Below are 13,628 nucleotides of genomic sequence, written 5' to 3' on the forward strand. Positions count from 1 at the left end.
TTTTCATTCTGTAGCAAGTACAAATACTAAAATAGAATGAAACTTAGCACACACTAAATAAAGTAAAAAACTGTGTTAATGCAAGACTCTCCAGCCAAGAATTGTGCATGCAACTTGTGAGTAGCTATCCAGCTGAGAACTAAGTAAGCCCAGAAAAAAATGAGAAGACAAACTCACCAAAATTTGCATCATATAACCGCTAAACTGGGATGCGCAGGAAGATGTTTCTTGAAAAACAAGTCATAAAACCCCACGCCACCAATCACACACTGCATGAGAGATCTAGCTCAATGCACCTATTTCAGCAGAGCAGGTGTTTATTAGGTCACTAACCAAGAATTTCTACAGAAGCAGCTCAGCCGAATAACAAGGTAAAACCAGAAGTCTCCCATGACCAAAGCACTCCAGATGCGCTTCACAAGGCCAAGAGAACTGTAAATTAAACCACGAAGGCAACACACTTCTCTATTTCATAATCAGCGATCACATGAAAAATGCATGAGTCAGCACAGAGAGGAATAAAAACCCCCAAACCCCCCATAATAGAGTAAAAATTCTTCATCATCGACAGATGAAAATACAAGCCAAGAAAATTAAATCATGCACTTGGGTTGACACATACAGAGTTATCTTTTGGTAGCCAGGTTTCTTTCAGCAACTAAGAGGAGGAATTAGATATAATTCTTCAAGGACTAGGTATTAGTAGGAGCTTTTCTCAGACTGTTGAGAGCTCTCTAAGGCAGCTCCTTAACTGTTCCAGTTAGGCTCCTAACTGGAGTACCCTGAGATAATGGAGAATGTGTATTGCTACAGTTCAGTTCATAACCAATTGACATTCATTTTAAGGTGACTGCTAGTCATCCAACTCCATGGCAAACGTTGCCAGCAAGAAAACCTCTTAGAAGAGGATAAAAAGCATCAGCAGAGATTAGAATCAGGTGAACTTAAAAAACAAGCAGAGAATGGTACTCTTCCAAAGCTAACAAGGTTTTTTCCTTATACGAAATACCACTTTCAATATATAGTGTACACATTAGAAGAGGATTCTTGAATTCAGAGAGGCATTGGATGTCCTGTTTATTCTGAAAAATATAATCATCTCAGCAATCCTCACAGGAGAAGATGCTGCTAAAGGGAAAATGGTGTAGCTGAAATCCTGCAAAAACATGATTATAAAGGTACTGCTGCAATTTAGCTTAATCCTTCATTAATGCTTGGCAGAGAGAATTCTACTAACCACTGTTCACAGTACACTTGGAAGAAATATTTTTATAGGGTCCCCCTGAACCAGGTCTCCAATAAACCAATAAATGCAAGTATTCAGAACAAAACATGTTAAAAAAAAATACAGAGAGGCTTCACTTGTAGCAATGAAGTCCATCAGACACAAGACAACAACAGCTCAGTAATGAAGACCAGTGCAGGAAGAACAGCTTTCTCATCTACAGTACCACTCCTCTGCTCAAGTCCACCCTGCTTCTCTTTCTTTAATGTATCAGCCCTCTGAAAGTTTTTACAGTGTTGACCCTTCCCATACAATTCAAATATCACAACAATAAAACTAGAAGATGTGCCGCTTCCATTTTTCTTGCTACTGCAAAGCTCTGACCAGCAGCAAAAGCGCAGGAGATAACCAGTGTCTCCAGGATACAGCACTGCAGCATTTGAAAACCCAGAAACTGTCTTCAAAATTACACAGACTAAGCTTAAAAATAAAAAAAAATAACTACAAAGTGCGCATTCTCCAGAAAGCAATGCCCCCCAGCTGCTAACAGTTTATTATTTCATGAACTAAATACAGTAATCGGAGGAGGGATGTATTAATAGCCAGCACTTCCTACACACTTGCAAGTAGCGAAGGCCTTGGCTTTAACAAAACGACAACTGCTGTAAGCAGTAAAGCAAGTTTTAACTTAGAACTCCCTAATTATTTCTTCAAAGCATGTGCAAGGGAAAGGAGTTCACCAAGTTAAGACAGGGCTTTTTACCTACAGGACAGTGAATCAGCTTCCAGATACCTGAATTCTGGCTAAAAAGAGATGGCATAAAGAGCCAGCAGTGGAAACGCACAACGCTTTTCACCATGTCAGCTATTCCAAACATACCAGCTAACACTGATTATGCTGTTAGCAGCATTCACTTGGATGGAAAAGGAGACCATAACTGACTTGTATCACTCTGTATCCCAAAAGCGGTCCCATGTTCCCTGTGGCTGTTTCCTCCTCCTCAGAGTGGGCTGAACATTTTCACAGAACACACTCATTTTGATGAACAAATTCGTGGAGCAGGGGATAAAAGTATTCAATGCTTAGATTGCTTCAACCTGCAAATAGTTACTTTCTAGGCAGTCATGGATACAATTCCTCTCACACCCAGCTGTGATATTCTACAGCAACCGATAATGATTCATATCCACAAGTTGGGTGCTGAAAAAAAAAAAACAACAACCAACCCCAAAACTCACCCAACAGTGTATGGCATGGGGTGGCTACACACACAATCAGCTATTATCCTAGATGAGTCAGAAAAATAGCTATTACAGATTGAACATGCAAAGAGGGGGCACACAACACTTGCTATCCTACCCACCTCTTGGCAGCTCACATACCAGCACTCTCACCCTTACTTCAGAAAGTCATTTCTTCACCTTTGTGCAGAAGCCCAAAAGCTCTCAGATGAATCCATAGATTGCTCTGAGCCAGCCTGTAAAGAATATTGTGATTCAACCCACATATTTCTTTTCAGTGATTGGGGATGTCCAGCATTGTGATGGTGAGTATATTGTAGAGACTGGTAATAGGAATCATATCGGTATTGCAGTTGTACTGTGTATTGCAACTGTTTTACTTTGTTTGTGTAACTTAAATTTGTATTGTGTTTTCAATACATTTGTATCACTCTGCTACATCATAAATCCCATGTAACACCAACTATCTTCAGGTAAGTAAATTAGGTATTAAATATCACACCCTCCATATGTGGAGTATCTAAAAGAAGCTGGTCAGAGTATCGGACCCCAACACTGTTCGTTCACACACCAGAACAAACTGGGAGATCAGTTTCAGTCTGGTAACCAAAAAGCTCAAATGCTAAGCAAACACATATGGCAGCGTCCTCTATTTTGATATACCACGCATGGACATATTCACAGAAGTGCTCAAACCACCACATCATCTTCAGTTTCAACAGTACAGCTTCCCTTTTCTTAGCTTTCTTTCATGCTGTATCTGAACATAAATGACACTAAATGCAACACTTATCTGAAAATATAAATGCATAAAATCATGAATATGTCTTTGTTGGTAATCCAGATTCAGGAAACTCTGAAGTCCATCAAACTAAGCCAAAAGATTCAGAGTCTATCTATAAACACAGCATTGCAAGCAACAGCTATTATGAACGCTATGAATGCATCTTAATAGTTTTGCTCCTCAAAAAGATCTATTTATAAGCCATTTTGATCATTACTGCAATCAGATGAAAACTCCGTTCTCAGAAATACATTTATATATGCAGGTGGTCAAAATCTCAGAATTAAGAAACACTGCCACAAAAGGAAGTCAAATAAAGTAGCAACATAAACTACCTGAACTAGAAAAAAAAATAAATTAGCCTGTTGCTTCACCAATTTGTATCTATTTTCCAGTATCAGCATCATGTACTAACAGCTTAACCACATTACAAAAAGCTAGTAGAAGTTATTGTGAGACTTGTGTCTCATCTATATGTAGACCAGAGCAGGTATATAGTATTTCACCCAACTCAATCACAGAGGCAGCAAATCCCACCTGTGGGCAGCACCACTTATACTGCAGCAGTACCTGAAGCACTGTGTGCCCACACGCAAGGGAAAGGGGAGCACAGGCAGCTGTCAGTTCAGTCCAATGCAAACCCAACAATTTAATTGATATTGTTAGTTGTAAGGACCACTACTTATTTCACTATCGATCATTTTAGGAGGCAATCAGTTAAACTAAAACTCATATTCACTTTTTTTGACCAAACAGCCAACCATCAGAACCCAAAAATGGGGTGCATTTGACCTAACTTTAAAAATCAGCAACAGATACCTAGGTCTGACCCTGTGATCCTTGCCTCTTTTCATCATTGATGTACGTAAATATTTCCAGAAAATATCTTACTCAAAATATTCTGCTTGTCCATCTTAAGGTGAGATCTTAAGGGAGTCTCTTGTGAACAGCTTCACAGCTTCAGCTTTAGGCACTTCAGATATCTGAACTAGATCAAACTTCATCGGTTTCTACAACAGAAATTCACACCTGCAGACTAGCAATCTGTGTGAGTCTATAGCTCAGTGCCCTCTGAAAATGTCTCAGGCAGAGTTAAGAGTTTAATTACACACCCAAAATTAACAATAGGACAATTACTAATGGTGTATTATTCAGTTCTATAGTTAATTTAGTAGACCTGCTTGCTTATCTTTCTGAAATCATTCACAGAATTTCCATTGTTGGCTGAGAAGTTTCAAAATCCAGCGTGCCACAAATACGCTGTGAGAATGTGCTCAGTGTCAGACCACAACCACCCACCCACACCCAACCCAGTTTCTGAAGCCAAGCGTTATGCAGGAGTTACAGATTTCTAACTGGAAGAGGCTTAACATCTTTTTAAATGGGCATAAAATATTACCACAGCAGCCAGCCTAGCCTCCATCGGCAGAAACAGCATACATCTGCTTTGTGGTTGGTTGGGCTGTATCAGCGTCAGCTCAGCACAAGGGTATTTGACACTGTTAATAGGGAAATTATTTTCCTGTTTACAGCGCTGTTGTTCATGCACTGGAAAGACCAGTATCAGCAACCTGCTTCTGCAAACAACCTAACAACGGTTCCACGCGATATGTATCTGCAGGTATATGCATAAAGATGTACGCACAAGAGAGCAGGAATACCAATAAAAAACTCTATTAATAGATTTCTACAACTTGCTTCCTATGAGGATGCAAGATAGGAAGAATTTAAAAGGTTTACTAATGAGAAAGGTTTGGCTGGTTTCTCTGAGGACTTCAGAAAGACATAGCAGTTAATCTAGGGCTCTTGAGCATGTACCTAGAAGGGATTCTACAAAATACATTAACCTTCAGTGAAAAAGGGGCATACACCTTTCAGTGCTACATCTCCTGTCCTTTTGAAAGAAACAGAAGCTTTCAATAGCCAAAAAAAATGTTAACAGCTACTGCATCTATCATACAACAAGGAAAACTAAAAGAAAAAAAAAATCTAATTTTAAGAAGTGAATTGATACTAAATCCCAAAATATATATCTGTTCTGTCATGGATACAGCCAGACTCTCAAAGTCAATTAACTGACTGACAAAGTCCATGCAGACCATTGCATTTGCATCCCACCTCGAATGTTGCTCTGCCTAGTTTGATATGTTCTGTAGAGATGAAGGACTAGAAAACCTGATATATGTTCTTTCCTAATGGAAGATAAAATGCAAAGTTAGCGAAGCGCCAACCTAAATTTAGGCTTTTATAAATCTAAAACAAACGAAAGCAGATGTTCAACATGACTCTCAAGCAGGGGCTTTGCAATAGATTGTATTTTTCCTCTATTCTTGACAATGCTACAAAACCAGAGCTGATATTTCAGATTAAGAATATGGTGATATGAACCTTTATTAACCAATTGTTGAGAATATTAATTAAGGTAGCTATTCAGTAATCGAATAACCTAGTTATTAACAGGAACTGAGTAACTTCTACAGGGATTACAAAAAAAAAAAAGGAACAAGGTGGTTGAAAAGAATAAACAGGGAACATCTTGGTCTACACTAGGAACAGTGCCCTTTTCCCTCATCACTGACATCTTGTCCTCCCACAGCTTCAAAAGATTTTATTTGTGTTGTCTCCTCATACCATAACACTGCTTTTGCAGCACTAATACCTACCAGGTCAGACTGAAAAGGTCAACAACCGTTTAAAGTGACAAGACAAGACAAAGGAAAATGGGGAAAAGATCAGACCTTCCTATACCCAGGAAAAAAAAATAATTAACTCAGGGAGAGAAGCTAATCAAGTAATCCTAGCATCAGACAGGCTATCCATTAAATGCTTTGGCTCGACACACTCAGCTTCAGGACCACCGCTTGCAGATGGAAGTTCAAGAACTGCACAACTCCCATCACAGGAGAGACCTGACAGTCCGAAGCCTTGATGATTCAGCAGTGTAGGTCACTACAGAACCAGTTCACTATCATAAAGAAGGATCTTGGAGGCGTAACTGCGATACAAATAGATTGACATATTGATGGCAGGGCACACTGGGAAGAAGGCACTTCTCAGTATACAGCATTAAATATTTTAACAGGAATAAAACAACTAAAAATAAAAAGCCCTTCCCTTGGATCCTTTGGAAAAGTAAATTATGAGTATGTCTTCCTTTCTCTAACTCAAGGAAAAATCTTCTAATAAAGTTCTGCATAACAAGATAGCCAAACTCAAAACCTGGCAAAAGATCTCATCCATGTATTCAGTACAGGAGAAGCAGGTGTTTCCCTGTGCTGGGAAGGGAGCTGGGACTGATGGAGAGGACAACGAATCTCAAGGACAGAGACAAGGCCTCAGGTGGCCCTGGGAACACTGACTGAGGCCTCTTCTTGCCGCAAAATGTAGAGGGGAAAAAACCCATCTCTGACAGAATGGGATTCAACAGCACAACACTGAGCTTCCATAGCACCAGCTGACTGGTTTGGGGATCCTCAGGTCTCAGTCACGGGAAACCATGCATTAAGACAATATAGTCAAAGCAGACCTAGACCAGCACAGGCTTCAGGAGTACCTCAGAGAGGCGCAGAGACACGGGACAAAACCAGGAACAAGACTCTAACCAAACTCCTACTAGAACTGGCACATGCAGAGCAGGTTGCAGACTGAAAAAAAAAACCCAAAAAAAACCAACCAAACTCACCATCCTCTCTTCTTGGATTGACTTCTACTTGACTATTCAAAACCAATAATATACTTTATTTTTCTATTGCATGAGGCGTGAAATGGCAGTGAAAATAAATGACGATCTCTGGATCTGCTAATGCTCAGTAACATGTTCCTAAGATTTCACCCTTGTGCCTTATCAGAAGAAAAATGACTAATGTATAACTTGAATGCATTTCATAAATTTTCCCTCTTGAAGACGCTTCTAGAGAAGTAAAGGATTTTATTTACAGAAATAAAACTTAAAATGAAAGGATCACTTACGCCTGCAAATTACAAACTGTGGAACTGCTTAGACGTCTTTTTCTGCATGAAAAGAAAACACATTTAAGGAAAACACATGAAATAGTGGTTATTACAATGAAGTACAACTCCAAAGCTATATTTAATTGTTCTGTCTGCAGTAGTTGAAGGAGGTGCAGAAGGGTGTGACTCATTGGGATTCAAGACACCACAGGATATGCTTCCTTCCTGCATCCCTGACCAGCCTCTCTGTCCCAGACTGCATCTAGCATTTTCCTTGCCTGACCTGTCTGTCCATCATTCCAATTCTTACCAGAGGTAATCCATCCTTCTTACAGGCTGACTAAAAGCAATAATCTTTGTTTGCTACTGTAAGTCTACAATAACTGCAAGCAATTTCTGTATAAAACTTCTCCATCTGACCTATCAGATTTTGCAGAGTAAATCCTTATACAGAACTCCAAAACATGCCTATGTATGAAACACTCAATGACTTTTAAAATTCCTACAGAAAACTCAGCAGTTTCTGTACCAGGAAAACCCACATTTCTAATTTCAAAAGCTCTCAGACACATAGAAACTAGCAGCTCTTACTGACGTTCCTATTATGGTAGATTTATTACCTATTTACTTCCTGGAAATACTTTCTTGACTTCTGGGAATTTTAAAACCAAAATACATAACAAAAGATTATTTGTTTTATATGGCACATGTGAGTAAGTTTTTTTATCATATTAAAATGTACTTAGTGATAAAAGCATATCTAAAGGCAATGGGAACAAGACAGAGCAACAGGGGAAAAAAACCTCCTACTGCACGTACAAGCCATTACCCAGGTTTCAGCCTCTGTACTTCCTCACAATTAACTTACCTCTGAACTACTTTCCCTTTGCCCAGGAAGCATGTACCAAAACTTCCTAATCTTGCAATCTGATCTACACGAGCTGCCATGTGCACCTATAACCCCATTGCAAAACTGTGATCCCAGTCGGAAGGCTTACTAGCAATGTTACAAATACATGATTTTTCTTTATTATGCTTGCAACGCACAGCCTCACTTTGCAGAAGACCAAAGCTGTTAAACCCTGAAACTCAAGTGTTTCATTCTGCTGTCAGCTTTACAGTACGTAAGAGTCTTGAGAAGCACCGCAGTGCTGTAAATATGGCCACCACACCACTACACCCACCCCTTTGGTCACTGGACTCTCTCTTTATTTTGCTTTTTATTTTGGAACGAATAGCTTTTATTTTTACTTTTGCACTCTCTTACAAGATCCATGTCTAGATTTAATAAGTACAGTATGGCAAGTTCAGAAAGCTTTTCAGGCATGGCAGAATATTACTGCACTCCACAAACTTCTCTCTATAAAGAAGCAATAGATTTTTTCCATTTGTCAATTTTCTTCTCACACACCAGCACTATCTCTGAGTGATCCTTGAAGTATTTCAGTTACCTTTGAATAGACAGTCACTATTTTAAATTAACAAGTAAATACTGCTGCAGTTGTTCATATTTAATCAACAACAGATCACATGAAAAGAGAAACAGTATCAGAAATCAACTCCACAGTTTAAATGGAGAACCATGCCAGTTCACAGGTAAAATTAGATATAAGAATGGAATTACCTTACCTGTAGGCTCAGGCAGTGAGATAGGTATAGGTGACAGCCTATTTACTGCCTTATATACATCACAGAGGAATTCTTGTACAGGAGGAATGAGGACAGAAAAAAACCAGTAAAAGATGATTGATGTCTCTTAAAACAATCTGAACTTAATAGTACATATCCACTCAATGCATAATTTTATTCCTCTGTCCTGAACAATCACCTTAAGCCTACAAAAAGGTACGTATCTGTAGATGACTACAAGCAAAATTTAAATAAACTTGCCTTAGGTTAAGAAATTACTCAGAAATTAGATTAATTAGATATCTTTAGCCCAAGGGCCTCCATCATTCTTCACCAAAAAAAAAGAGGTTTAATTGTCACTGACTAACTGCTGCCGGCACATCCAGAATTTTGATTTTTCCCAGTATCGCACTCATGATTCCCAAAACTTGGTGCAGGGTCTATACAGGCTGTAAAGTTTTTCAGTGTCCTCCTACAGAGATGTACAACCCTTGCAGCTTTATGTAATTTTATTTACTTTATATCTCTGAAGTTTTGAATTTATATTAGCAACACCTGCCTGAAAAGCCATGACAAATCAGCTCTCACAGAAGCTGTGCTAATGCATGATTGGGTTATTGCCACCATTTGCAAAGCTTAAGTGGGAAAGAACTTAGTTTTGCAAAAGTGCTCAGCTGGCCCCCTGACACATACTGCTGTGCAGTCACTGAACACGTCTCAGTCCTTTTATCAGCAAAATGCTGCTTGTATGCCATTTCTTCTATCACGCTTACAAAAAACCTTGAAGTACCTACCTACATGGAATTCATATTCATGAAACTACTTGTTTAAAGCTTGGATTTCTCTTAATCAAAGAGAATCACAATGACTTGAAGTCTCATATGAAACGCAAAAAAGATGTATGGTCTGAGCAAGTTTTTCATACTAGGACCCATCTAAAACAAACAATTAAGAGAAGACGAAATCAACTGGCAAAGGAGCAATTATTTTTTTTTCCCTAAATCATACAGACAATGCTGAGCATAGAAATGGAGCAAGGGGTATACATATCTGCTTCTGTTACGGAAGTAATACTGATTTTTTTTTAAATGAAACTTTTAACCAGGCAGTACAAACGCACACTACCCAAGCACATAAGAATTTTTTCTTTACACCGTTAACCCTCACTATCTGTGGGGAGATTATGTGGGTTGCCTTTGCATGATGAGCAGTTAAAGATATACACAAAAATAAAAGCAGATACTCAAAAACGCAATATACAGCCTACACAAATAAACTTGCGAGCAGTTTTTTCTAAAGAGAACTCTGTAGATGGCTGCTATGCTGGCTATATTCATGAAGTAGCCAGTTCAAAAACAAATAAAGAGAGGCCCTTTTCCCAGCAGCTGTGAAAGTTATAATCACAGGATGCTGCAGACACAAAGTTTACCTAAATTAAAAAAAAAAAAAACAAAAAAACAAAACCACCACAGGCTATCAAATACAAAGGTAAGCACAAAGATACCACTTTTTGCTGAGGAAGTGCTTAGCTGTGAACCAGCAAGATGGGAGCTAGGAGAGTAAGTCACAGGAATATCAGTACTTGTTTGACCTATACTTTTATTTTTCCCTAGATAAAATGCAGTAGGTCAGACCAAGTTTCTGATCATGCCACACCCAGACACAGAAAGAGGCTACAGGATCTTTGACCCATGCTGCCACTGGCAGAGCAGCAGAGTACATGGCCATAACTCAAGCAAGCCTCCAAGGCACAAAGGGTAGTCATTTGAGAGAAAACAGATTGAAACCAGTGAAACCAGTCCAGTGTCTCCTTTTCCTCTCTTCCATGTGCAAAGACTGAAAGTTTCATGGTGCACTCTGCAAGTCATAAGGCAGTCCTCCCCTAGCTTGATCCAAGAAAAAGCTTATTGTTTTGTACATGCAACAAAAGCGAATGCTACTCAGTTAAAGGAATCCTTATTTTCTTGTATGAATCTTACTCTCAACAACTGCAGAAAACATCAGGTGTTTTGGATCACCTATACATTCATTATAAACCATCATAAATTCCCACAAGCACACCTGCACATACTAGAACCAGCAAATCACAGGGGAAAAATATCATCACTGGTACCTGCTTAGCAGATCAAAAGTATCAGGTGTATCACCTGATGAGGAAATGGGGAATTTTTTATATGCAATACTTATAATTTGAAATCTAAACAATATCTTGAGTTGCAGTGAGGTTAACATTTCCTTCTCCCTCTGTAATACCCAAACCTTACATTATTAATTACCATCCACAACTTAAGGAAGTGAAATAAGCAGATACAGTAGATAAAAGAAAATGCATTTTGGGCAAGGCATAAAGGTACAGAAGCTGCGTTTTCATGTTCCTGTTCCCTGCCCCGACACAGACTCCCCATGCCACCTTGAAAAAAATCACTTGCTGCCTCCATGCTTCAAATTCCATACATAAAATGGAGGCAGTGCCACTTTGTTACTTCATCATGATCCTGCAAGGATAAACCGAAGATTGTGAAATGTCTGCCTACTACAGGTCTGAAGGTCATACAGAAGCCTTCCATAAGTAACAGTAAGAAACATTTTAAACTAGTGTTAAAGTATTTTATTACCCTTGCAGATGGAGCACTCCTGCAGCCTTAGTCACCGAGTGAGCTCCATCCAGTGAGACTGCCAAGGAAAAACTGTGTCTGCCTGTTCACTCCGTGACTTAGGGTGCAATGACATTCTGACATTTAAAAAAACAGAATGCAATATGCACAGTTTTGTACATTGAATGCCTGACAGGATTTTTTTGGAGTACAAAAGGAAGCTTGTAGGCTTGTTATTTAATAGTGCCACAGAGATTATCAGAGTACTATAATATCATAAAATCTGTCCACAGTGGGTAAAATTCACACCCTGCAGTGAACCAACAAAAGAACACTTAAACCCCAATTTCAGCCTTCATGGTTGAGGCAGTGACAGATTTCTGTTAGCACTACATGGGGCTCTCCTTCTGGACCAGGATATAAAAAGTACTTTGGTCTTGAGGGCATTTCCTTTAGGTATTTTTGGTTTTCTAAAAAAAATTTTAAAAAATGTCAAGGGAATCTGTTATAATCTGAAGTCCAAAGCAATCTTTCCTATTTACACTTGTTGACTGAAGTAAAACTAGATGGTGATACATCCCTGTATTGCCATGATTTTTAAATCAGGAAACCATACAGAATTTAGCTGTTTTGGTAATATAAAATCATATCACATTTTGGTTTTCTACCCAAACAGTTACAGAGGTTGGCTAGATTCAGAGAGTGGTGCTCTTCTACAGACCAGGACACAAACAATGGGACTTCGCCATTCCTTGAAGGCAGTCAGGCAACTAACAAACGTTAAAACAGAGAGGGAGATTAGTATTTGAGAGACCTCAATATGTAACAAGCCATGAGATGACCTGCAAGTGCTAAAAGAAAAAGAAGAAAAAACATAGATATAAAATTAGCTTGCTGATAAAGCCATGCCTTCAAAGATTAGTTACGGGATAAAACAGGTTCCTTAAAAGAAAGCATACACAAAATACACACGGAGTAGTAGGACAAAGGAGGGTAAAAAGTCAGCACGGAGCAGGGGGCCCCGCTCTGCCCCCCCGCACAGGCAGCAACCGCGGCCGTTGTAACCCTCAGCCTCTGCCCCTCGCCGGGGACCCGCAGGACCATCCCTGCGCCCTACCGGGCTGCAGCTGCAGGAGTGGAAAGTTGGATCTGTAACAACGATCGTTTTTCCACCCAAGGTTTAATTTTAGAAAGGCGCTAACAAAAGGCACCGCTCTGAACACCGCAAGCGCGTTACTTCCCAATTCATCAAAATCTGCTTCCTTTCGGAGACACGCTGCCGTGACACAATCGCGGCTTTATTCGGCCGCTTTAGCGGAATAAACAGCTTTTCCTGACTAAAAAGCACCGCCCCACACGCCGATGCCAGGACGAGGCCAGGCGGCAGACCCCGCGGCAGGACCGGGCTGCCCGGCCCGCCCCGCCAGCAGACCCAGCGCCAACGGGCTCCCCCGCGCCCGCAACAGGCGCCCCGCCGACCCCCGCGCCGCCCCACGCAGGGACGTTTCGCCCCTCGCAGCGGTCGGGCGCCGCAAACCCGCGCACGGCGGCGTCCCCCGGCGCGGGTTTCGCCCGCGGCCACCCGTTCAACGCCGCCGCGGCGCCCGCCCGGGCCCGCCATGGCCGCCGCGCACAGGCCCCGCGCCTCGCCCGCCCGCCCGGAGCTGCCCCGCCGCAGCCCACGGAGGCCGCCCACCGCCCGCCCGGGCAGCGCCGCCGCAAGGCTGAGCCGCCTCTCCCGCCCGGCGGCGGCCGTGCTCTCCGCGGGGCGGGGCGGCCCGGCCGTGAGAGGCGCCCGCCCGCCGCACCTGTCGGGTGGTTGCGCGGTCCGGGGAGGGCAGAGCAGGCGCGGCGGCGGCGGCGGCAAACAATGGAGGAGTGAAGGACAGACACATTGACACACGGGCGCCGCTGCGGCCGCCCCCTCCGCCCGGCCGCACCACTCCCAGAACTGTCCCGGGGGGGCACGGAGGAGGAGACGCAGAAAGGCCCGAAAAAGGGGGAAACATAAAACCAAAACACGTTTCTCAACTTCAGAAAGAGGGCAAAAGAGGAGGGGGTTCCTTCTTTGCGGCAGCACCCTGCCGGAAAATCGGCGGATGGAAACAGCCATCACCCAAATCCCCCCACACCTCGGTGAGAATGGTTTACCCCACGGCCGGCCCCTGTCAGGGCGGAGCTGTAGGAGGAAGTCACCATGAGG

General features: G+C 41.6%; 1 protein-coding gene across 3 annotated transcripts in view; it reads right to left on the minus strand.

Annotated features, from left to right (window-relative positions):
- BZW2 (basic leucine zipper and W2 domains 2) overlaps nt 1-13,338 on the minus strand; it is a 56,604-nt gene extending 43,266 nt beyond the window's left edge. Inside the window, exons 1-2 of one of the 3 annotated variants that reach the window (XM_040593133.1) lie at nt 13,234-13,310; nt 7,221-7,262 (exon numbers count right to left, since the gene is read on the minus strand). The gene's annotated coding sequence lies outside the window, so the exon portion shown is untranslated. Of the gene's footprint in view, nt 1-7,220; nt 7,263-8,831; nt 8,848-13,233 lie in introns of those variants that run through there. The other 2 variants (XM_040593131.1, XM_040593130.1) reach the window with 2 other exon arrangements.
- Between the last annotated feature and the right edge of the window lie 290 nt (nt 13,339-13,628).

This window comes from Falco naumanni, chromosome 4, assembly GCF_017639655.2.
Source record: "Falco naumanni isolate bFalNau1 chromosome 4, bFalNau1.pat, whole genome shotgun sequence".
NCBI lineage: Eukaryota > Metazoa > Chordata > Aves > Falconiformes > Falconidae > Falco > Falco naumanni.